Here is a 23,680-nt window from a genome sequence, read left to right on the forward strand (position 1 = left end):
TTTGTTACACACCCCCAGGAAGCAGCCCGTAGCAGCTGTCTAACTCCCAGGTACCTATTTACTGCTAGATGAACAGGGGCATCCCCTGGGCATCAGAGTGAAAGAAATTGCCCATTTGTTTCCGCCTCCACCGGGGATTGAATCTGGAACCTTAGGACTACGAATCCCGAGCGCTGTCCACTCAGCCATCAGGCCCCCGCGAATGAGACAAGTAGCGTTCTTAATGACAAAATTCTCCTCAAACTTCTCAGAGACTCTGATGACCAGTTTCCTCCAGACCAGGACCAGGGACGGTGTCTGGTCCCTTGGGCCAGGACCAGGGACGGTGTCTGGTCCCCTGGGTCAGGACCAGACGGAAAGAGTGTAAAAAGAATATTTCAGTTTAGTTCATTTATTGTACATCACATACCACTACTGCGAGTGGTAGGGGCCCCCATACCCATCCTGTCAGCGGAAGTCGAAAAGGTTACAGAGTAATGGGTCCAAGAACTGAACCCATTTGTAATGGACTAGTTAGAGAAGGAAGGAACTATCAGGGGGAAAGTGCCAAGCCATTACGACTATATAGCACTTGGAAGGGGTCAGGATAAGGATTTGGGATGGGACGGGAGGCAGGAATGTTGTCCAACCACTTGGACGGTCGGGGATTGAACGTCATCTTATACTCCAAGAGTGTACTCACACTTTATCAACCATTAACGTGTACTCCAAGACGCCCTAACACGAGTGAGAGTTTCACTCAGACCCGTCCCGTGGGTGAGTGCCAGGAAGGATTTAGTCTCACATAATGGGTTCAAGAACAGGCTTCCTGTCATCAACAAAGAGTAATATTAATTATAACAGTCTGATTGACCATAGCGAATCGCTGTTGAAAGCTAGGCTCTGCTGTCAAAATTTCCAACATTCTAAACACTCGATTGAGATTAGTTAATCAACCCCAAGAATTTTTGAATTTGAAAGAATCAAAATTATGTATTTTTAGACATCTCACTTACACACACACACACACACACACACACACACACACACACACACACACACACACACACACACACACACACACACACACACACACACACACACACACACACACACACACACACACACACACACACACACACACACACACACACACACACACACACACACACACACACACACATACACACACACACACACACACACACACACACACACACACACACACACACACACACACACACACGGCCACGTCTGTGGTAGAAAATAATAATAATAAAAAAACACGTATTATTAATTAGGTAAGTATTACAGTATTACAACTAGGTAAGTCCACACACACACATACACACACGTGTGTGTGTCCCGGAACTGAGAGGCATGAGCTACGAGGAAAGACTAAGGGAGCTAAACCTCACGTCCCTGGAAAACAGAAGAGTAAGGGGAGACATGATAACCACCTACAAAATTCTCAGGGAAATTGACAGGGTGGACAAAGACAAACTATTTAGCACGGGTGGAACACGAACAAGGGTACACAGGTAGAAACTTAGTACCCAAATGAGCCACAGAGACGTTAGAAATTATTTTTTTTCAGTGTCAGAGTAGTTAACAAATGGAATGCATTAAGTAGTGATGTGGTGGAGGCTGACTCCATACACAGTTTCAAATGTAGATATGATAAAACCCAGTAGGCTCAGGAATCTGTACACCAGTTGATTGACAGTTGAGAGGCGGGACCAAAGAGCCAGAGCTCAACCCCCGCAAGCACAACTAGGTGTGTACGACTAAGTGAGCATACACTCACTATAGGTGTACTCCCTTCACTAAGTGAGTACACAAATGTTGATCCTAATACAAAGATGGTCCCTCCCCCTCCCTCTGATCCCCGGGTGGATGGGTCGAGAATACTACGGCAAAAGCTCCTCCAAAATTGGTCAAAAAGATCCAAAATAAAAGTGAGAGACAGGAGAAAGTAGGACAGCGGGAGAAGCCAGGCTGGGGCAGGCGCGCCCGGACTGCTGGCGGGGGGCGCTCTCCCAGCACACTCTTGCTCCTGCTCTCCCACGCCAGGTGAGGCGCCGTGTACTTGATTTCATGTACTCTTAGTAAGCCAAATACACATATGATTATGAACGCGTAAATATTGCCTGAGTGACATACCTGTTATACCAGTGTGCTGAGACGCTGTTGCTGGCCGGCACTCTGCCTCTTGCTCACCTGCAACACAACACCATTAACATTAGTTAACATAACAAATTAAACTATGTTTATATTAACAAAAATAAGGGAAGGCGTGAGTATAGTCAAAGAAAGTTGTAGACGGTGTCAATAGACTGGATTTACGACATGATCTTATGGCACCTACTTCGGCAAATAAGAAATACAATAGAATTACATATCACTATTTTGATTTGACAAGATCGAAAAAACACCACAAGCGTCCATCAGCGGACGCTGCTAGTCATTTGTTACCATTATGGCGTTCCTCCTCAATTTGCGAGAAAAGTATCATAACTTTCAAAGGCATTCAATCGAATACAAACTCCATGGAATTACAACCGCAACCTGTGTATCACCTCACATACCTTGGGGCTCAGAGGACCAGTCATGGTGGAAACTACGAGCTCAGATCCGGTGGTGGACGAGGACTAGAGGCCATAAAAACTAGTATTCATGCTGGGAAGGGGCGTGATACTGCGTCAACGAAGCACTTTCATATTCATAAGTTACCCCGAGTTCAGTGTCAAGGCAATACCCATTTTCTGTCGCTTCTCACAGCTTTTTGTTTACACATGATCATCCTGTCTCTTCCTAGTTCCCACAGTGCTCCACCTGGCTCCCACAATGCTCCACCTGGCTCCCACAATGCTCCATCTGGCTCCCACAATGCTCCATCTGGCGTGGAGCATTGGGTTGGTATCCTGGTCGGAGATTGACTGGGCACCAATCTTTAACTGTAGCCTTTGTGTACCCAACAGTAATATAGGTACTTGGTTGTTAAACGATTTGGCGGGTCGTAATCCGGGGAACATAGGATTAAGGACTTGCCCGCTAGTCCAAGACTTGTACAGCTAATGACTGTACAAGAATGTAAGAATTCTTGTATAAATACAAATAAATAATACAATTATTTGATACTATGGGCACCTTCATCCTGCAGCAGCGACACTGTCCAACGACGTGTGGTGTAGCCGAGGTCAAAGTCAGAGGTGAACTCAGTGATCCGGACATACTGTGTCCCCGACATTGCCAGGTGGAGGGAGAAGTGGTGTCAGTGTTGGGGGTCGCCGCGGTCACCCGTCCCGTGCTGGGCCCTCCCGTCTTGTCCTGGGCTCACCCGTCCCGTGCTGGGCCCTCCCGTCTTGTCCTGGGCTCACCCGTCCCGTGCTGGGCGCTCCCGTCTCGTCCTGGGCCCTTCCGTCCCGTCCTGGGCTCACCCGTCCCGTGGTGGGCTCACCCGTCCCGTGGTGGGTTCACCCGTCCCGTGCTGGGCTCACCCGTCCCGTCCTGGGCTCACCCGTCCCGTCCTGGGCTCACCCGTCCCGTCCTGGGCTCACCCCGCTCTCACTGACCCAGCAGCATCCTCCAGGTCAGGAGGTGGTGGTCACATAATCCGCTGAATGTGTAGAAGAACTTGGCTGGTACGGATGCTAAGTAACTTACAAGTTAATGCATGGATGTAATGTTCCTTGACATAACAACTTTTAATGTATGGTGAGTTAACAGGTTACTGTATTTTAAGTTTATAAATTGTTTATATAAAGAGTGAATTGTTAACTTGTATAATGTATATTTTCTCTACAAATGCAAAATATGTTCGAAAGTAGGGGAGCTGTCTCAATGTGTTGCTATATGTAAGGTTGAGCACCTGTGTATTCACAGGTGGAGGCGTGGCTGACACCTGTGACCCGTGGCTGACACCTGTGACCCGTGGCTGACACCTGTGACCCGTGGCTGACACCTGTGACCCGTGGCTGACACCTGTGACCCGTGGCTGACACCTGTGACCCGTGGCTGACACCTGTGACCCGTGGCTGACACCTGTGACCCCGACCCTCAACATATAAGGTACCTGGGAATTCCGTATATGGTGGTAGCCTAACTTCTTTCTAAATTACTATTCTTCCATTACCAACCAAGAAGATAATTTAAGGTTAAGCAATGTTCTGTATCATATTGCGTCGTCTGCTGCCATGCTGTGTGTGTGTGTGTGTGTGTGTGTGTGTGTGTGTGTGTGTGTGTGTGTGTGTGTGTGTGTGTGTGTGTGTGTGTGTGTGTGTGTGTGTGTGTGATGTTGACCTTGGTCATTACCACACTCACCACAACTGCTTAGTACTTTAATCGTGTATGAAAATGTACATGGTTATACAGTATATAACCTGTGTATATAGCGTAATAGCACCAACAATAATTTACTGTGTGTTTGTGTTTTTCAAGTGCAATGATACAGTTTGCCCCGAAACGCTGTGCGTACTAGTGGCTTTAGGCATAGTATATACTTGCTTTATCTAGAAATCCAGCATTCTACTTGTAACTCATTTTGTATATATGTACGTCTCCCTAAATAAAATTATGATTATCATTATCGGAACAGACGATGAGTCACAATAACGTGGGTAAAGTATGATGACCAGACCACACACTAGAATGTGAAGGGACGACGACGTTTCGGTCCGTCCTGGACCATTCTCAAGTCGATTGTGAGAATGGTCCAGGACGGACCGAAACGTCGTCGTCCCTTCACATCGAAACATAATTTCTTAGTGTTTTAGCAAATAATATATTACGCATCTTAGTGACACGAATATATATATGTACATATGAACTACAGGTTCTGTGATGCAAATAACATTACTGACAGCCGGTTGTATTATCGCAGTTGAAAAACACATGGTAAAACATTACAACTGTTGATAAACTATATTCCATAACAATTTCAGACAAGATAAAATATATTGCAATTTCAAACAAAACCTGTTGAGCTAGGCTAACCACATGTTATGAGATTACCACACCCACCACAATGGCCTAGTGGTTCGTAATCGTGCATGAAAGTGTACATAGATATATATAATGTGTGTATACAGTATAATAACACCAAAAACAATGCTTTCTTGTTCTACGCAAATAATACAGTACGCATCTTAGTGGCGAGAATATATTTGAGCATTCCGCTATCCCACACATTTGATTATATACATTTATCAAAAGAAACACTATTGAATAATAATATTGCAAAAACCAGGGACAAATTTATCGGAGACAATGGGATAAATGTCACCATATTGGCAGCAGCTCCCGCCTCACGGCTGGCTCCGCCCATGGCTTACTCAGCGCTCCTCAGGACCCGGAAGATTGTATCTTCCGGGTCATTTACAGGTCATATCTTCCAGTAAAGATACTTTGCTGCAGATACCGATATACCGGATAAACTGATTACACACTATCAGCGCTCCTGAATGGTGACGTCATCGCCAGACTTCACCGTGGTCAAAGTAAGTTGCATAGATTTTTTTCCCATGATTAGGCCATGCATTTTAAAAATATTTGAAGGAAAAAGGGTTGTAATTTTTTTCCAGCGCACGTTGCGCGGGGTGAGGGGTGGGGGGTGGGGGGGGGGGGCGGGTTAGGCATGTAATAAGAGGCGCACAGCCTAGTCCATGCAACATGAGTGAGAAGGATATATATATATCATGATGATTATGACTTGAGTGCTCAATAGCTGTGCCATATTGTGTATCAGTTCTCTAAGTCTACGCATAGAGGGGAAACGGAAATGTATATGTGCTGGTTAGCTTTATATCAGATGGCCACGTTTGTGGTCAACAATAAACTAATCAGTGTTGCGGGCAAATTGTTAAGATACGAGAGGAGGGTTATCTTGAGGTTATCTTGAGATGATTTCGGGGCTTTAGTGTCCCCGCGGCCCGGTCCTCGACCAGGCCTCCACCCCCCAGGAAGCAGCCCGTGACAGCTGACTAACACCCAGGTACCTGGTTGATACCTGGTTGATACTACACTTTGATCTTAGCCAAAAGGCCGAGAAGCGACAGGCCACCTGTTTTACTGCTAGGTAACAGGGGCATAGGGTGAAAGAAACTCTGCCCATTGTTTCTCGCCGGCGCCAGGGATCGAACCCAGGACCACAGGATCACAAGCCCAGTGTGCTGTCCGCTCGGCCGACCGGCTCCCTTGAGATGATTCATCCCAAGCGGTCTCGCCTGACGGTGGGGCCAAGTAGTCAAAATGCTCATTGTACTACACCATTCCCCAACCTGTTCTCGCACTTTCTTAGTCAATATTGACTTTATTAAATAAATGCATATGTGACATACTAATTTATTGTGAATATTTTAGTTTACCTTGAAAAGCTTCATAGAAAACACCGACCTTACCTAACCTTCTTAGTATGTTAAGATAAGCATCCTATTGCTTCGTAATTACAATTATTACTTAACCTATACATATAATAGGTTAAGTAATAATTGTAATTACGAAGCAATAAGATGCAAAAACTGTTAACTTCCAGTGATGAAAGGATGCATATTTCTACTTATCTATGGTTATTATTTGGTCATGCTGATTTTAAAATTCGAGCAGCATTAGGTGAGTACACGGCACCACGAGACTGGCGTCAGCAACACCTCTAAAGTGGCGGCATTGTTTTTTTTGAGATATATACAAGAGTTGTTACATTCTTGTAGAGCCACTAGTACGCGTAGCGTTTCGGGCAGGTCCCTGGAATACGATCCCCGCCGCGAAGAATCGTTTTTTCATCCAAGTACACATTTTACTGTTGAGTTAAACAGAGGCTACAGTTAAGGAATTGCGCCCAGTAAATCCTCCCCGGCCAGGATACGAACCCATGACATAGCGCTCGCGGAACGCCAGGCGAGTGTCTTACCACTACACCACGGAGACTGTTGGCGGCATCTGTGTCCAGAAGGCCACTATTTATCCAGTTACAGGCCACACAAGATTGGTGAACCTGACAAATTGAACGTTCCTTTATAACATTATCTTGTGTGGGAGAGACCAACCGTTGTCCTGGAACAACACCTCTTTGTCACAACAAAGTGATGCATTAACCTGACCCATGGACTCTACGCATGGAAAACGTGGTTGTTTATGGTTGGAGGACGGGTCGAGCCGCCATGATGGGGGGTAGAAATAGCCTAAGCTACTCTATCCCTTTGAGATGTATTTCTTGCTTATCTCAATAAACATACTTGAACTTGAAGCCGCCATGATCTTAGTACATTATATTTTGAGAATTTTGACGTCAAAGTGCAGACGTGCATGTATTATTCGAGAGGACAGGTTGAATAACAGTTTTCACCTCCAATCCAAACTGGTGATATAATTTACCAACTAGTTTGAGGTTAATACAGACAACATTCCGACTTCTGTCGTGTGGCTCGTTTAGAGACAAGTTTGACATGCGTTTGTCATATATTAAACAGGTTAGATATAAAAATCTACAGTAAAAGAACCAAAGAATCCGGCTGTGGCCACGAACGGGAAAGTTGCCGCTCCGCTGACGGAAGGCAAACAGAAAACGGGGGAGAAATTTGGGAGGCATTGTGCTGGTAACCCGGGCGGCGGTGCCTGCACTAATGGGATACCTTCCAGGCGTATACTCTTTCCTGCGGTTTGCATGTGTAAACCAGGAGTGTGTCCGTGCATTGATTGATAAAGATTAAGCCACCCAAGAGGTGGCACGGGCATGAATAGCCCGTAAGTGGTGGCCCTTTTGAGCCATTTCCAGTATCAATAGATGATACTGGAGATCTGTGGAGGTGCGACTGCACCCTGCGTGACGGGAGATGTCTCCCGGGTGTCCGTGCAGGTAACCACTAATTAATATAAACACCTCTCCTTTGAGTACGGTGCTGGGGAAGATTGGGGAAATATAAGCGCACACCGTTCGTGTAACCCTGGGTAACAGGCGTGGATATAAGAGCCATCAAGTTAACGATAAAGCGTCATATATCCCTCGATAAGCTTGCAACATTTACAATACCAATTTATAAACAATGAGGTAAGTGACTTTCTATAAGCTCTTTCATGGTTGTATCACTGAAAGAACAATTTAGGTTCACGTCATGTCATGGAGGATGGCTCTCAAACCCACCAAATGCTTCCGATGACGAAAAAATGATGCATTTTACTACAGTATTCAATATTATATAAGCTAATTTGTTAAAAGTTTGCAGTTGTGCAAGTCACACTTTACGTTAACACGAAGCGTGCAATGACGAAGATAAAATATTTAATTAGAGGCGTCTTCAACGTTGGTGTGACCCGACTCACTCTCCAGCACACTACTGCACACTACCGTGCACCCTCCGGGAGTGTTGTGAGACTGGGGAAGAACTTGACCTTAAGAACCAGTCGTTTAGACTTTAGTGAAGTTCGGAATGACTCGCTGGCAGAAGAACCCCAGCAGGTACAGGTCGACAGTCTCCGTGGTGTAGTGGTAAGACACTCGCCTGGCGTTCCGCGAGCGCTGTCATGGGTTCGTATCCTGGCCGGGGAGGATTTACTGGGCGCAATTCCTTAACTGTAGCCTCTGTTTAACTCAACAGTAAAAAAATGTGTACTTGGTTGTAACAACGATTCTTCGCGGCGGGGATCGTATTCCAGGGACCTGCCCGAAACGCTACGCGTACTAGTGGCTCTACAAGAATGTAACAACTCTTGTATATATCTCAAAAAAAAAAAGTACATACACTTGCATGTGTGTTTCAGGATTTCTAATTAATGTGAAGTTTAGCCGGTAAAGCAATTAAAGGTAAGCATAGGATCGTCACCAGAGAGAGAGAGAGACAAGACAATTAGAAAGTCTTCCCCGACAGTGACAGTCATTAATCTGGCGCTGATCGACCCCGCCTTACATCTGTCTACTGACTATTGGCAATTTATATATTGAAAGTTATGGACTCTACTTGAGTTGTCGTTCATGTTAGGAACCTGCAGTACTGAGGCCTAAGCTGCCTCGCTGTGGAGGTGTTCTCCAGAGACCACGTTGTAGAGCGGGGCCCCTGCTGCCTCCCTACACCCCCTTCACCCAGTCCCATGGTGGCCTCCAGGTGACAACACCCCCTACACTGTGGCCTCCAGGTGACAACACCCCCTACAGTGTGGGTTATGACAGGTGTGGTGACGATGCACGGTGCCGTGTCCAGTGTGAAGATACAGGGTGATACATGACTCTCCAGGAGAGCAGTCCATACTCAGCACTCAACCTGGAGGCAAACTTGTGCTTCATGAAGACTTTTGCAACAGCTGTTGTAAGTTCATGTTGCTTCCTTGTTTGTTAAGTTAAGCAAGTGGCTCTTCAGTGGCCATTGAAGAGTTAAACTTCATTCCCAAGATGTCAACTTCATCACTGAGCACTAAGTAGCTTGCCACTTATCTAATGCTTGTCCTAATGTCAGTAGGTTATCTTGAGCGGTTATCTTGAGATGATTTCGGGGCTTTTTAGTGTCCCCGCGGCCCGGTCCTCGACCAGGCCTCCACCCCCAGGAAGCAGCCCGTGACAGCTGACTAACACCCAGGTACCTATTTTACTGCTAGGTAACAGGGGCATAGGGTGAAAGAAACTCTGCCCAATGTTTCTCGCCGGCGCCTGGGATCGAACCCAGGACCACAGGATCACAAGTCCAGCGTGCTGTCCGCTCGGCCGACCGGCTCCACCTGCCATGTCTAGTACAACGTCACGGCTGATCTTGGAGTCGTCCAGTGACTTATACCACTTAGTGCAGAAGTTTCACAAGAGATCACCAGCAGAACGATCTTTCCTTAAGTCATATTGCCGACCACACAGTAACTGAGGCTCAGAGAATACTGTATATTGTTTAGATTGCTTCTCTCTTTCTCTCTCTCCATGTTTACTTCGGTTCTCACAACAAGGCTTTCCTTGACGCCAGGATGAGTCAAAATTCAACGCTTTCCAGAGGAAATTTCACTTCTGGAGTCTTGAGTGAAGCGTAGCACCGAGGAGTGAGTAGTGTGTTAGGGGACGCGGGAGAAAGCATTGGTCGACCAGCTCAAACCTCACAAACACTTCACATATTGTGATTATTATTGAAAAGTCGAGTGTGTGTTTAGCCAGGGTGACGCACAGTAACCACTGCTCGACGGAGGGCAACTTGCGAACGAGTGTCAAAGTTCACATGCCTACACCTACACACTTACCACACCTACGAGCGCACATCACTCCATACATGACGAGCATGTATGCATTTAAAATTAATGTTAGATATAATTAATGTAACTGTACGCAGCACGTGTTGATTCTGTTGTAAAGCGTATGATTAAATATGAAGATGTACATGTTGTAGATGTACATGAACAGAAAACGTAGATCACTATCAAATTCGCTTAGATTTTAGCACGTAGCTAAAATGAAAGAACTAAAGACAATTAGAGAACGTGTAAATCACCATGAGCGACTTGAATAGGTTTCCGGAGTTAATGAGGGCTCGTAGAAAACGCTAATAATCTTGCAACCTTAAGACTCCTAACTCTCACAAGTAAGAAACTCACCCATATACCTGTCACTGGAGCTGATGAGGACCCCGCTCCAGCTCCCAACACTTGTACAGTTGGTAACCCTGCCACCCACCTTGAGGTTACCTTGAGGTGCTTCCGGGGCTTAGTGTCCCCGCGGCCCGGTCCTCGACCAGGCCTCCACCCCCAGGAAGCAGCCCGTGACAGCTGACTAACACCCAGGTACCTATTTTAAGGCAAGGGCGACGTGGCCGTAATGACCGTGAATCAGCGACCTGCCGACTACTACTACAGCGTCGCCTCCGGTAGTCCGCCGTGCTTCCTCTGGATTAGGACATGATAAACGAGGGAGCAGTTCAACCCTGGTGGTATGTGGCCAATCACCGCCCAGCATAGCAGTGTTGCCGCGCTCTCGGGAGCCTGATTGGTCGGTTTCTAACCAATAGCACCTCGTCCCGGATGTGGAGGTGAAAACTACTCTTGCAGGGTTGACCACGGGGAACACGACGTCCGAGCGCTCCCTGAATATATAATTCGTAGGCGAGACCACTAAAATGTTAAATGGCTTCTGCTGTTCGGTGGATGAGAGTGTGTAACTATATAATTTGGATAATTATGTACTCTAAATTCGATAACTTTAGGAAATCACGTTATGAATGTTTATAGATTAGGGGTGGAGGGTGAAACCCCCGGACATCTTCCCGGGGACATCTTCCCGGTCCCTGGAAGATGTCCCTGGCGTACACCAGCCCCCGGAAGATGTCCCTGGCGCACACCAGTCTCTGGAAGATGTCCCTGGCGTACACCAGTCCCTGGAGGGGGTGCACCGCGTCCCGTCCCTCCCGGCTAAGCTAACGGTGATCCGTTAAGCGTACTATTACTAGGACGATACAACTATATATTTACTAGACGGTGTGAGTGTAGTGGGTGACCGTGGCCCCTCACGTGCCTGGCGCCCCCTCCCAGACCTGCTGGTGCTGATGGCCAGAAGAAAGTGGCCGGAGTTACAACCAAACGAAAGAAAGTGTGTGTGTATGTACTGAGCACCGCGAGTGTCCCAGCAGGCCGAGGTATATATACTGAGCACCGCGTGCGTCGGAGCGGCGGTTGTGCAAGACGAGAAAACACTAGAGTTTGTGTATGCGCGGCACACGCCATGCGCAGAGCTGTGTTAAATATTGCATCGCTGGGAATGAATAAGGAGTGGATGTGCTGGTGGCCCCCCGCCTGGGGTGCCCCCCATCTTGATCCTTCACCCCCAACACCACCCCCAGCACCCCTCACCCCCCCCAGCCATACCCACCACGTAGCAACTCTTCTTTCTAGTCCGGTTGGTCTCCTTTCCTGGAGTGAAAGCGTTCTCCAAGGCCGGTGTGAATACTGATACTTCCAGGGTTCTTACGCGCGCGCGTGTGTACCTACCTAGTAGTACTCACCTAGATGTGCTTACGGGGGTTGAGCTCTGGCTCTTTGGTCCCGCCTCTCAACTGTCAATCAAGTGGTGTACAGGTTCCTGAGCCTATTGGGCTTTTATCATATCTACATTTGAAACTGTGTATGGAGTCAGCCTCCACCAAATCACTGCCTAGTGCATTCCATTTACTAACTACTCTGACTCTGAAAAATTTCTTTCTAATGTCTCTGTGGCTCATTTGGGTACTCAGCTTCCACCTGTGTCCCCTTGTTCGCGTAACCCGTGTTAAATAGTCAATCCTTGTCTATCCTGTCATTCCCCTGAGGATTTTGTATGTTGTGATCATGTCTCCCCGGGATCTTCTGTCTTCCAGCAACGTGAGGTGAAGTTCCCTTAGCCTTTCCTCGTAACTCATGCCTCTTAGTTCTGGGACTATTCTAGTGGCATACCTCTGAACTTTATCTAGCTTCGTCTTGTGCTTGACAAAGTACGGGCTCCATGCTGGGGCCGCATACTCCAGGATTGGTCTTACGTATGTGGTGTACAAGATTCTGATTGATTCCTTACATAGGTTCCTGAACGCTGTTCTGATGTTAGCCAGCGTGTGTGTGTGTGTGTGTGTGTGTGTGTGTGTGTGTGTGTGTGTGTGTGTGTGTGTGTGTACTCACCTAGTTGTACTCACCTAGTAGTGTTTGCGGGGGTTGAGCTCTGGCTCTTTGGTCCCGCCTCTCAACCGTCAATCAACAGGTGTACAGATTCCTGTGTGTGTGTGTGTATGTGTGTGTACTGTAAGTCATATGTGTGCGAGTGTAGTAGGTGTGGACGGGTGCTGGTACTGGGGGAGACACATAGGGGGAAGGGAGGGAGGGGGTGGAGGTGTAGGGGGGTGTTGACCTGGTGGGCAACAAGGTGTTATCCCGGTACACTTGTAGGTCATCATAACATGGTTGACGGGACCGGTTTGTGGTAATGGCAGGTGGCAGACCACTCGCCCGGGGAGCCCCTGACCCCCCCCCCCCCCTCCCTCCCTTACGGCCATCTCCCGGGCCTCTTAAACTTCACTGTTTTTTCCCGCCGGCCATTTTGGTGATGGGGCAGCTGTAGGTGAAACTGACCAGGGGGGGGGGCAGAAGAAAATGGGGGCTGATGGCCAGAAGAAAGTGGGGTTAGGGCCATTCTAATGTGAGAGTGAGGGCTGAGCCTGGTGAGAGAGAGTGAGGGCTGAGCCTGGTGAGGGAGAGTGAGGGCTGAGCCTGGTGAGGGAGAGTGAGGGCTGAGCCTGGTGAGGGAGAGTGAGGGCTGAGCCTGGTGAAGGAGAGTGGGGGCTGAGCCTGGTGAGGGAGAGTGAGGGCTGAGCCTGGTGAGGGAGAGTGAGGGCTGAGCCTGGTGAAGGAGAGTGGGGGCTGAGCCTGGTGAGGGAGAGTGGGGGCTGAGCCTGGTGAAGGAGAGTAGGGGCTGAGCCTGGTGAGGGAGAGTGGGGGCTGAGCCTGGTGAGGGAGAGTGGGGGCTGAGCCTGGTGAGGGAGAGTGGGGGCTGAGCCTGGTGAGGGAGAGGTAGTGAGGACAGAGCCTGGTGAGGGAGAGGTAGTGAGGACAGAGCCTGGTGAGGGAGAGTGGGGGCTGAGCCTGGTGAGGGAGAGGTAGTGAGGACAGAGCCTGGTGAGGGAGAGGTAGTGAGGACAGAGCCTGGTGAGGGAGAGGTAGTGAGGACAGAGCCTGGTGAGGGAGAGGTAGTGAGGACAGAGCCTGGTGAGGGAGAGGTAGTGAGGACAGAGCCAGGTTCGTCCCCAAACACACTTCAACATCCGTCTCTCTCCTCCACTATGGGACACCTGAAGGTGGGACACCAACTCAGCAGGAAGAGGGTGAAGAAGGTGGATAGGGGGTGCTGAGGAAATGGAATAGTGAAAGGGAAAGGAGCAAGAAGTGAGGAGGGGAGTGGTGACGGAGAAGATATACTTCTGTATTACAACACATAAAGGTAGGCGTACACTGGTGACGCGACAGTCATGGCCGCCCACTGATCCCACACAAGGACAAATTTACATTTTCAGTGAACTAGACAGACAATGTTACCGTTCCTCAACTGTAAGGCGGAAGAGAGAAGCGGCATAGGTGGTGACAGGGAAGGTGGCAAGGACTGTGGTGTCAGTATAGGTGTGGTGGCAGAGGAGGGCAGAGAGACACAGCAGGCCCCTAACACAAGACAGGAACGAGGCCTTCAACCTCTCACACCAAACATGTTCACATCACACTATGCTTGCAACTGGGTTTAGCTAACCACCTCTGTCCCCTATAAGTGTTGGTTCTATAGTATCTTATGATGAGACTACTTCGCTTGGTGTAGCGCCTGGGCCGAGTGTGCAGGGCTAGGCACCAGGTATCGAGGGTGAGGTTTGTGGTTAGTTATCCTTACTGCTGCTGTCACTCCAAAACCTCGTAAAGCCCATTCCAGACGCACCCCTTGCTTCCCCCCCCCTCCTCCTGCCTCACTCTCCTGTGGGTGGTGGTGGACCCCACACCTCTCCTGTGGGTGGTGGTGGACCCCACACCTCTCCTGTGGGTGGTGGTGGACCCCACACCTCTCCTGTGGGTGGTGGTGGACCCCACACCTCTCCTGTGGGTGGTGGTGGACCCCACACCTCTCCTGTGGGTGGTGGTGGACCCCACACCTCTCCTGTGGGTGGTGGTGGACCCCACAGCTAGAAGGGCGTGGGTCAAGTTAGAGTAGTGAAGGTACTGGTGTAGTGAGGAGTACTTCACCAGGAGGGCCGCGGCTGTGAGGTGTTGACGAACACACAGGTACTCATGCCCCTCTTACCTCTGTAGTACTGGTGCTGACTCAAGTGATAACCCACTAGTCCCTGACTTGTGCTCTAGTGTAGACCTGGGTTACTCTCAGCAGCAACCACCATCACCACCACTAACACTACCACCAACACCATTATCCACCATCAGTAGCACTATCCACCACTATCACCAGCATCGCACGGCTAACCATTATTGTTGGTTAGTGCAAACCCAACCAAGATCCCAGCAACCAAACTCGTCAAATATAAGAAAATAGTGGTACCGTGTATGGGCGGTCAACCAGTGGGACGCGCTGAAAGAACTTGTGGAAGCCATCACCTCCGGCCTCAACTTTAACACCAAACTTGACAAAGGAATTGAGGGTCAGAATGTTGACCAGACCACACACTAGAAATTGAAGGGACGACGACGTTTCGGTTCGTCCTGGACCATTCTCAAGTCGATTGAGAAGGGTGTGGGAAATCGACTTGAGAATGGTCCAGGACGGACCGAAACGTCGTCGTCCCTTCAATTTCTAGTGTGTGGTCTGGTCAACATACTTCAGCCACGTTATTGTGACTCATCACCTGCAGAGGGTCAGAATAGTTAAATTATAACGCAGCGGGTACACAAGGGTAGCAGGCGGGGTCTGCAGAGCTAGAGCACACGTCCCCGTAGTCAGTAATGGTCACCATTGTCACCAGTTGGGGCCCACCCTCGGGTGACAAGGAACCAGGTGTCCCCTCCCCCCACAGGTAACATGAACTATCATCAGATACCGGAAAAGAAATGTATTTGGTGAGTGGCGAGGGAGGAAGTGGGTTAGCTGGGGCAAGTGACAGGGCCGGCCGGGCAAGGTACAACTGGACGCGGGGAAAGTAACATCCCACACACGGCTCTCACAGCCGTAAGGAGCACCACGTACCAGGAGCAGCAGGAACGTGGCCTCCCGACGGTGGCGTGGACGTCCTAGGTATAACTATGGGAAAAAGGAAGCGCGGGTTGCGTGCAGGCGGTGGGTGACGGTGAGGGTGACGGGTGGTTATCGCAGGCCACCTCCTCAGTTACCACACTTTCTGCGCCATTATGTGTCGTGAGGCGATCATTACAGAAATAGGATCCTACACCAGCGCGATAGTTATGCAACATGCACGACTGGACGGGACTGTCACTCTGGACACTGCACTGCTTCTTCTTCTTCTTCTTCTTGTTTTACATTCAGCTACTGGGAACAAAAAGTTGCAAGTAGCACGGGCTATGGTGAGCCCGTAGTACTCACTTGGCTCAGCAGGTGTGTGGGAGACTGCAGTAAACGTATTAATATATATATATATATATATATATATATATATATATATATATATATATATATATATGTCGTACCTAGTAGCCAGAACGCACTTCTCTGCCTACTATTCAAGGCCTGATTTGCCTAATAAGCCAAGTTTTCATGAATTAATTGTTTTTCGACTACCTAACCTACCTAACCTAACCTAACCTAACTTTTTCGGCCACCTAACCTAACCTAACCTATTAAGATAGGTTAGGTTAGGTTAGGTAGGGTTGGTTAGGTTCGGTCATATATCTACGTTAATTTTAACTCCAATAAAAAAAAATTGACTTCATTCACAATGAAATGGGTAGCTTTATCATTTCATAAGAAAAAAAATAGAGAAAATATATTAATTCACGAAAACTTGGCTTATTAGGCAAATCGGGCCTTGCATAGTAGGCTGAGAAGTGAGTTCTGGCTACTAGGTACGACATATATATATATATGTCGTACCTAGTAGCCAGAACGCACATCTCAGCCTACTATGCAAGGCCCAATTTGCCTAATAAGGCAAGTTTTCATGAATTAATTGTTTTTCAACTACCTAACCTACCTAACCTAACCTAACCTAACTTTTTCGGCAACCTAACCTAACCTAACCTATAAAGATAGCTTAGGTTAGGTTAGGTAGGGTTGGTTAGGTTCGGTCATATATCTACGTTAATTTTAACTCCAATATAAATAAATTGATCTCATACATAATGAAATGGGTAGCTTTATCATTTCACAAGAAAAAAATTAGAGAAAATATATTAATTCAGGAAAACTTGGCTTATTAGGCAAATCGGGCCTTGCATAGTAGGCTGAAAAGTGCGTTCTGGCTACTAGGTACGACATATATATATATATATATATATATATATATATATATATATATATATATATATATATATATATATATATATATATATATATATATATTATACTAAGTAAAGTAAGGAAGTATGGGGCGACACCTCGCTAAACCTTCGCTACAACACGTTGCCAACATTTTGGAAAATAGAAGTTTTTGAAGTTAATTTAATACACATTTTCAAAAACAGATTTAGTTTGCATGAAATGTAATGTTACATTGAACGACAAACAACTGAAAAAACAGAGCGCATGAACAGCACAATGACCACAGTATCGTGGTGGTGGTGGTGGGGGGGGAGAGACGTGGGTTCGATTATATTTCATTGTTGCAAACGATTTTCTCTTGGACTATTGCTTGACCTTGTAAGCACGTCCAGAGAGCGATGGAACACACCAACTGAAACTAAATTCCTGGAAGCACAGCCAGGTGAGAGGATCATCCACCAACAGGTTGAGTTGTGCTTGCGGGGGTTGAGCTTTGGCTCTTTGGTCCCGCCTCTCTACTGCCAATCTACTGGTGAACAGATTCCTGAGCTTCTCGAGCTCCACCACACCTACTTCTTGATGTGTATAATGTAGTGTTTAACCTTAAGTGAAGGATATGGTTACCAGCCTTACAAGGACTGTGGCAGCATTAGTAGCAGCCATGAAGAGGATTCGAACCCGCTCATTAGGTTCCCCCCAGCATATGCCCTAGATCACTACACCACATCACGCATTGCCCCCCATACACTCTGGCTATTGTCCAGTAGTCCTATCTCCAACACTTTGGAGCATGTGGTGGTGTAGTGGTGTAGGGCGCTTGCTTGGCAGTACCAAGTGAACTGGTTCGAATCCTCTTCGTGGCTCCTACTGATTGTCTCAATGATACATCATGTTAATGTGATTTCCTGTGTATTGTATTATTATTAATGTAGTTACGTCATCATTTCTTAATAGAGTTATTTACATTATGCAGGGAGTGAGTAGTTATGATGTCCCAATAATAGAACACAAAATTAAGACACGACGTCGTTTCGGTCCGTCGCGGACCATTACCAAGTCGGGTATATAATGGTCCAGGACGGACCGAAACGTTGCCGTCTTTTCCTTTCCTGATGTTTGGTTTGTTTATCAGATGTTGAGCCTCGTTAATGTGACTGATGGTGCGGTTCAGTAGCCAAGTGTTGGTCCTGGGCTCTACACGCTACACCCACACACCAAGGTGCCCTCACACGCTACACCCACACACCAAGGTGCCCTCACACGCTACACCCACACACCAAGGTGCCCTCACACGCTACACCCACACACCAAGGTGCCCTCACACGCTACACCCACACACCAAGGTGCCCTCACACGCTACACCCACACACCAAGGTACCCTCACACGCTACACCCACACACCAAGGTACCCTCACACGCTACACCCACACACCAAGGTACCCTCACACACTACACCCACACACCAAGGTACCCTCACACACTACACCCACACACCAAGGTACCCTCACACGCTACACCCACACACAAAGGTACCCTCACACGCTACACCCACACACCAAGGTACCCTCACACGCTACACCCACACACCAAGGTACCCTCACACGCTACACCCACACACCAAGGTACCCTCACACGCTACACCCACACACAAAGGTACCCTCACACGCTACACCCACACACAAAGGTACCCTCACACGCTACACCCACACACAAAGGTACCCTCACACGCTACACCCACACACAAAGGTACCCTCACACGCTACACCCACACACAAAGGTACCCTCACACGCTACACCCACACACCAAGGTACCCTCACACGCTACACCCACACACCAAGGTACCCTCACACACTACACCCACACACCAAGGTACCCTCACACACTACACCCACACACAAAGGTACCCCTCACACGCTACACCCACACACCAAGGTCCCCTCACACGCTACACCCACACACCAAGGTACCCTCACACACTACACCCACACACCAAGGTACCCTCACACACTACACCCACACACCAAGGTACCCTCACACACTACACCCACACACCAAGGTACCCTCACACGCTACACCCACACACAAAGGTATCCTCACACGCTACACCCACACACAAAGGTACCCCTCACACGCTACACCCACACACAAAGGTACCCCTCACACGCTACACCCACACACAAAGGTACCCTCACACACTACACCCACACACCAAGGTACCCTCATACACTCTAAGGTCGTTGCATCATGAATCTGTATTGAAATATGACGAAACACAAAAAATCGCGTGCCTCATCCTCCGTCAGCGAGCCGAGAGGCGTGGCAACCCAGGGTGGGAAATAATTTTTGAGGGGAAATTAACATGACTGTAAGACTGTTAAATTAGAAAGTGTTTGTTGAGATTCATATATGGTTTAACGTTGTCAGAAGTCTAATTGTAATGGCTTATAAAGAAAGTGGTGGATGGGGATGGGGGAGGGGTTTGGGGGAAGCGGAGGTTTCTGCAGGAGATGGATAGAAGATATGACTGATAACAAAAGAACTCTCCTATTCATCCCCCTCTATATATATGCTTCTCCTTCTCACCCCCCTTCACTCTCTCTCAAAAGGGAGTTGTAACGCTCTCACTTCCCGGTTAATGACAAACAATATCCGCTGTGATGTGTGATGTGTGTCTATGTATGTATTAACACCATGTACTGAACGGGGTGAGAATAGCTTGAGCTACCTCATCCCTTTGTGTGTATTTTACCTCAATAAACTTATTTCAATTTCAATATCCGCTGATGCACGCTATCAGAGTTTGTCGCCGACTACTGTCATCCAGCAGCTCTCCATCGTCAACCTCTCCAGCCAGGACAGGTCAGGTATTGGATGAACTCTCGGTACCAAAACACAGACGTAGCATGACGGCAGTCACTAAAGCCTTGTCTAGAAACTATGCCTCATTGGGTACAAAAATGCAGCAACAACGTCTTCCTGTGACCTCTGGCAGAGCGAGAGCCAGACGCCTCGAGGGCACACCAGGAGCCCGCCAAGACTCGCCATGTCTTGGTAAACCCGCTCCCGGCACAGCCTTTTCCCTCAAAGATCCACCCGGAAAAGGAGAACACAAAAACTCTACGAATTTTCCTGTTAACTCGCATGATAAGGGTGACGGGCGTCATACAAAGCTATATATATATATATATATATATATATATATATATATATATATATATATATATATATATATATATATATATATATAGATATATATATATATATATATATATATATATATATATATATATATATATATATATATATATATATATATATATATATATATGCAATTGACGATCACAAAACACTGATCATTTTATGCGGAAAATCCACAGAGAAATATGAAATGAGGTGAACGTTTCGGCTTTGTTAAAGCCTTTGTCAACACCAGACTGACTGAACAGTCAGTCAGTCTGGTGTTGACAAAGGCTTTAACAAAGCCGAAACGTTCACCTCATTTCATATTTCTCTGTGGATTTTCCGCATATATATATATATATATATATATATATATATAATTGTTCTTGTGGGGGTTGAGCTTTGCTCTTTCGGCCCGCCTCTCAACTGTAACCAACTACTAACTCATTTTTTCACACACACACCCACACCCAGGAAGCAGTTGTCTAACTCCCAGGTACCTATTTACTGCTAGGTAACAGTGACATCACGATGGAAGGAACTTTGCCCATTTGTTTCTGCCTGATCCGGGAATCGAACCCGGACCACAGAATTACGAGTCCTGCGCGCTGTCCACTGAGCTACCAGACCCCCTAGGTCTGTTAGAGTGTGTGTGTGTGTGTGTAATTACCTAAGTGTAGTCACAGGATGAGAGCTACGCTTGTGGTGTCCCGTCTTCCCAGCACTCTTTGTCATATAGAAATATGACAAAGTGTGTGTGTGTGTAGGGTATTTAGCATATAATGCATGGGTCCCCCGGTGTGTACATAGGTCAGGTTAAGATAAGAAACACCATTGTTATTCAAGCAGGAAGCATATTGTTGCGTGGCGCTGGTGTCGTTGACTGATGGGGGCGGGGGGGCTCCTTACTACCACTCTCCAGTAACGCTTCCTTTCCCAGGATGATAGAGACTATTAACGATCATTCACCCAGGCCTAGAACATTAACACTTCATCTCCCAGGATGGTTGGGTTTCTTCAACCCCAGACAGCTCTACTTGACTTTGACGCAGCAGTTAACATAGACGAACTCCGCGGCATTGGCCTCCACCAACTGGTCTCGTCTGATATCACGGGGCACTTCTGATATCTGATCTCGTCTGATATCACGGGGCACGTCTGATATCTGATCTCGTCTGATAATACGGGGCACTTCTGATATCTGATCTCGTCTGATATCACGGGGCACTTCTGATATCTGCTCTCGTCTGATATCACGGGGCACGTCTGATATCTGATCTCGTCTGATATCACGGGGCACTTCTGATATCTGACCTGATGATATCTCTTCTGATATCATAGGTTTTCAGTCATGAGATTGAGGCAAATTACTAACTTTAAAATACAAATTTACGTAACAATGATTTACAGGACAATTTACACCCGCAATTGTGTTGCATATTACCGATACAATCAGAAGACTGCTTCACTAGTGTTTAACTCTCACTAACTCGAGTGGTTGACGAAGGAGACCTCTAGGTAACCTTCATGTCATGTCTCTGGGTAAGATGCAACAGCTCACGTCAACACTAGCCTCAACTCTATAAGATGCAACTACTGATTACACAGAGGCATAGTGTTAATAACACGGCGGAGGACAATGCAATAATTAGATATCGCATATCAGTTACTTTTAACCATTAACTACACTATTATTGAATGGTTGATGGGGCGTGTAAATGATCCCCCTTAAAAGAGTTAACTTTATGTCTAGCGTTATCTTGAGATGATTTCGGGGCTTTAGTGTCCCCCGCGGCCCGGTCCTCGACCAGGCCTCCACCCCCGGGAAGCAGCCCGTGACAGCTGACTAACACCCAGGTATCTATTTTACTGCTAGGTAACAGGGGCATAGGGTGAAAGAAACTCTGCCCATTGTTTCTCGCCGGCGCCTGGGATCGAACCCAGGACCACAGGATCACAAGTCCAGCGTGCTGTCCGCTCGGCCGACCGGCTCCCTTTGTTGGGTTGAGCGTTGATGGGCTTACACCACCCCCTCCTTCAGCTGGTTAGTTACCACCACTACCACCACCACCACTACCACCACCACTACCACCACCACTACCACCACCACTACCACCACCACTACCACCACCACTACCACCACTACCACCACTACCACCACTACCACCACCACAACCACCACCACTACCACCACTACCACAACCACCACCACTACCACCACTACCACCACCACTACCACCATCACTACCACCACCATCACTACCACCACTACCACCACCACCACCACCACCACCACCACCACCACCACTACCACCACCACTACCACCACCACTACCACCACCACTACCACCACCACAACCAATCACCCACACTATCACCCCCCCCCCCCACACTCTACCAGCCAAGGAAAATGGTCAAGAATCACAAAGTATAATTTCTAAACCAAACAGAGATAACGGACCAAATATGGAGGGAAGATGTTGCAATTTACCGCATTGTTGGTTACGCTTGTCTACCCCCGGTGGGCGCTGATGGGGGGCCCGGGCCCCTAACGCTCCCCTCCCCCCCGGTCAACAAGAGGTCAACAGGAGATTCCAGGAGGTCTTCACAGAAGAAGTACTAGGGAGTATCTAAGCAACAGGAAACAGCGAGTAACTGTGAGGAGGGGAGGGAGACATCAGAGTGGCGAGATGTCACCAGCGGAGTCCCACAGAGCTCTGTACTTGAACCCATCCTGTTTCTAATATATGTAAACGATCTTCCAGAGGGTATAGACTCATTCATCTCAATGTTTGCTGATGATGCAAAAATTATGAGAAGAATCAAGACGGATGAAGATAGACAGAGACTACAGGATGACCTGGACTAACTGGAGGAATGGTCTAGAAAATGGCTGTTAAAATTCAACTCAGGAAAGTGTAAAGTAATGAAGTTAGGCGAAGGGAGCAGAAGGATAAACACAGGGTACCATCTGGGAGGTGAAATCCTACAAGAGTCAAATAGAGAGACAGATCTGGGGGTTGATATCACACCGAACCTGTCCCCAGAGGCCCATATCAAAAGGATATCATCAGCGGCATATGCTAGACTGGCCAACATAAGAACTGCCTTTAGAAACTTGTGTAAGGAATCGTTCAGGACCCTGTATACCACTTATGTCAAAGGCTAAAGGAGCTGAATTTCACGTCCATGGAAAACAGAAGAGTAAGGGGAGACATGATAACCACCTACAAAATTCTCAGGGGAGTTGACAGGGTGGACAAAGACAAACTCTTCAGCACGGGTGGGACACGAACAAGAGGACACAGGTGGAAACTTAGTACCCAGATGAGTCACAGAGACATTAGAAATATTTTTTTCAGTGTCAGAGTAGTTAATAAATGGAATGCATTAGGCAGTGATGTGGTGGAGGCTGACTCCATACACAGTTTCAAGTGTAGATATGATAGAGCCCAAAAGGCTCAGGAATCTGTACACCAGTTGATTGACGGTTGAGAGGCGGGACCAAAGAGCCAGAGCTCAACCCCCGCAAGCACAACTAGGTGAGTACCACACGAGGACCACCACCACACGAGGACCACCACCACACGAGGACCACCACCACACGAGGACCACCACCACACGAG

General features: G+C 47.7%; 1 protein-coding gene across 1 annotated transcript in view; it reads right to left on the bottom strand.

The window, feature by feature from the left end:
- LOC123774046 (uncharacterized) overlaps window positions 1–23,680 on the bottom strand; it is a 49,308-nt gene that overhangs the window by 6,264 nt on the left and 19,364 nt on the right. Inside the window, exon 2 of the mRNA XM_045768161.2 lies at window positions 2,143–2,199. The gene's annotated coding sequence lies outside the window, so the exon portion shown is untranslated. The remainder of the gene's footprint in view (window positions 1–2,142; window positions 2,200–23,680) is intronic.

The sequence above is a fragment of the Procambarus clarkii genome, chromosome 91 (genome assembly GCF_040958095.1).
Source record: "Procambarus clarkii isolate CNS0578487 chromosome 91, FALCON_Pclarkii_2.0, whole genome shotgun sequence".
Classification (NCBI taxonomy): Eukaryota; Metazoa; Arthropoda; class Malacostraca; order Decapoda; family Cambaridae; genus Procambarus; species Procambarus clarkii.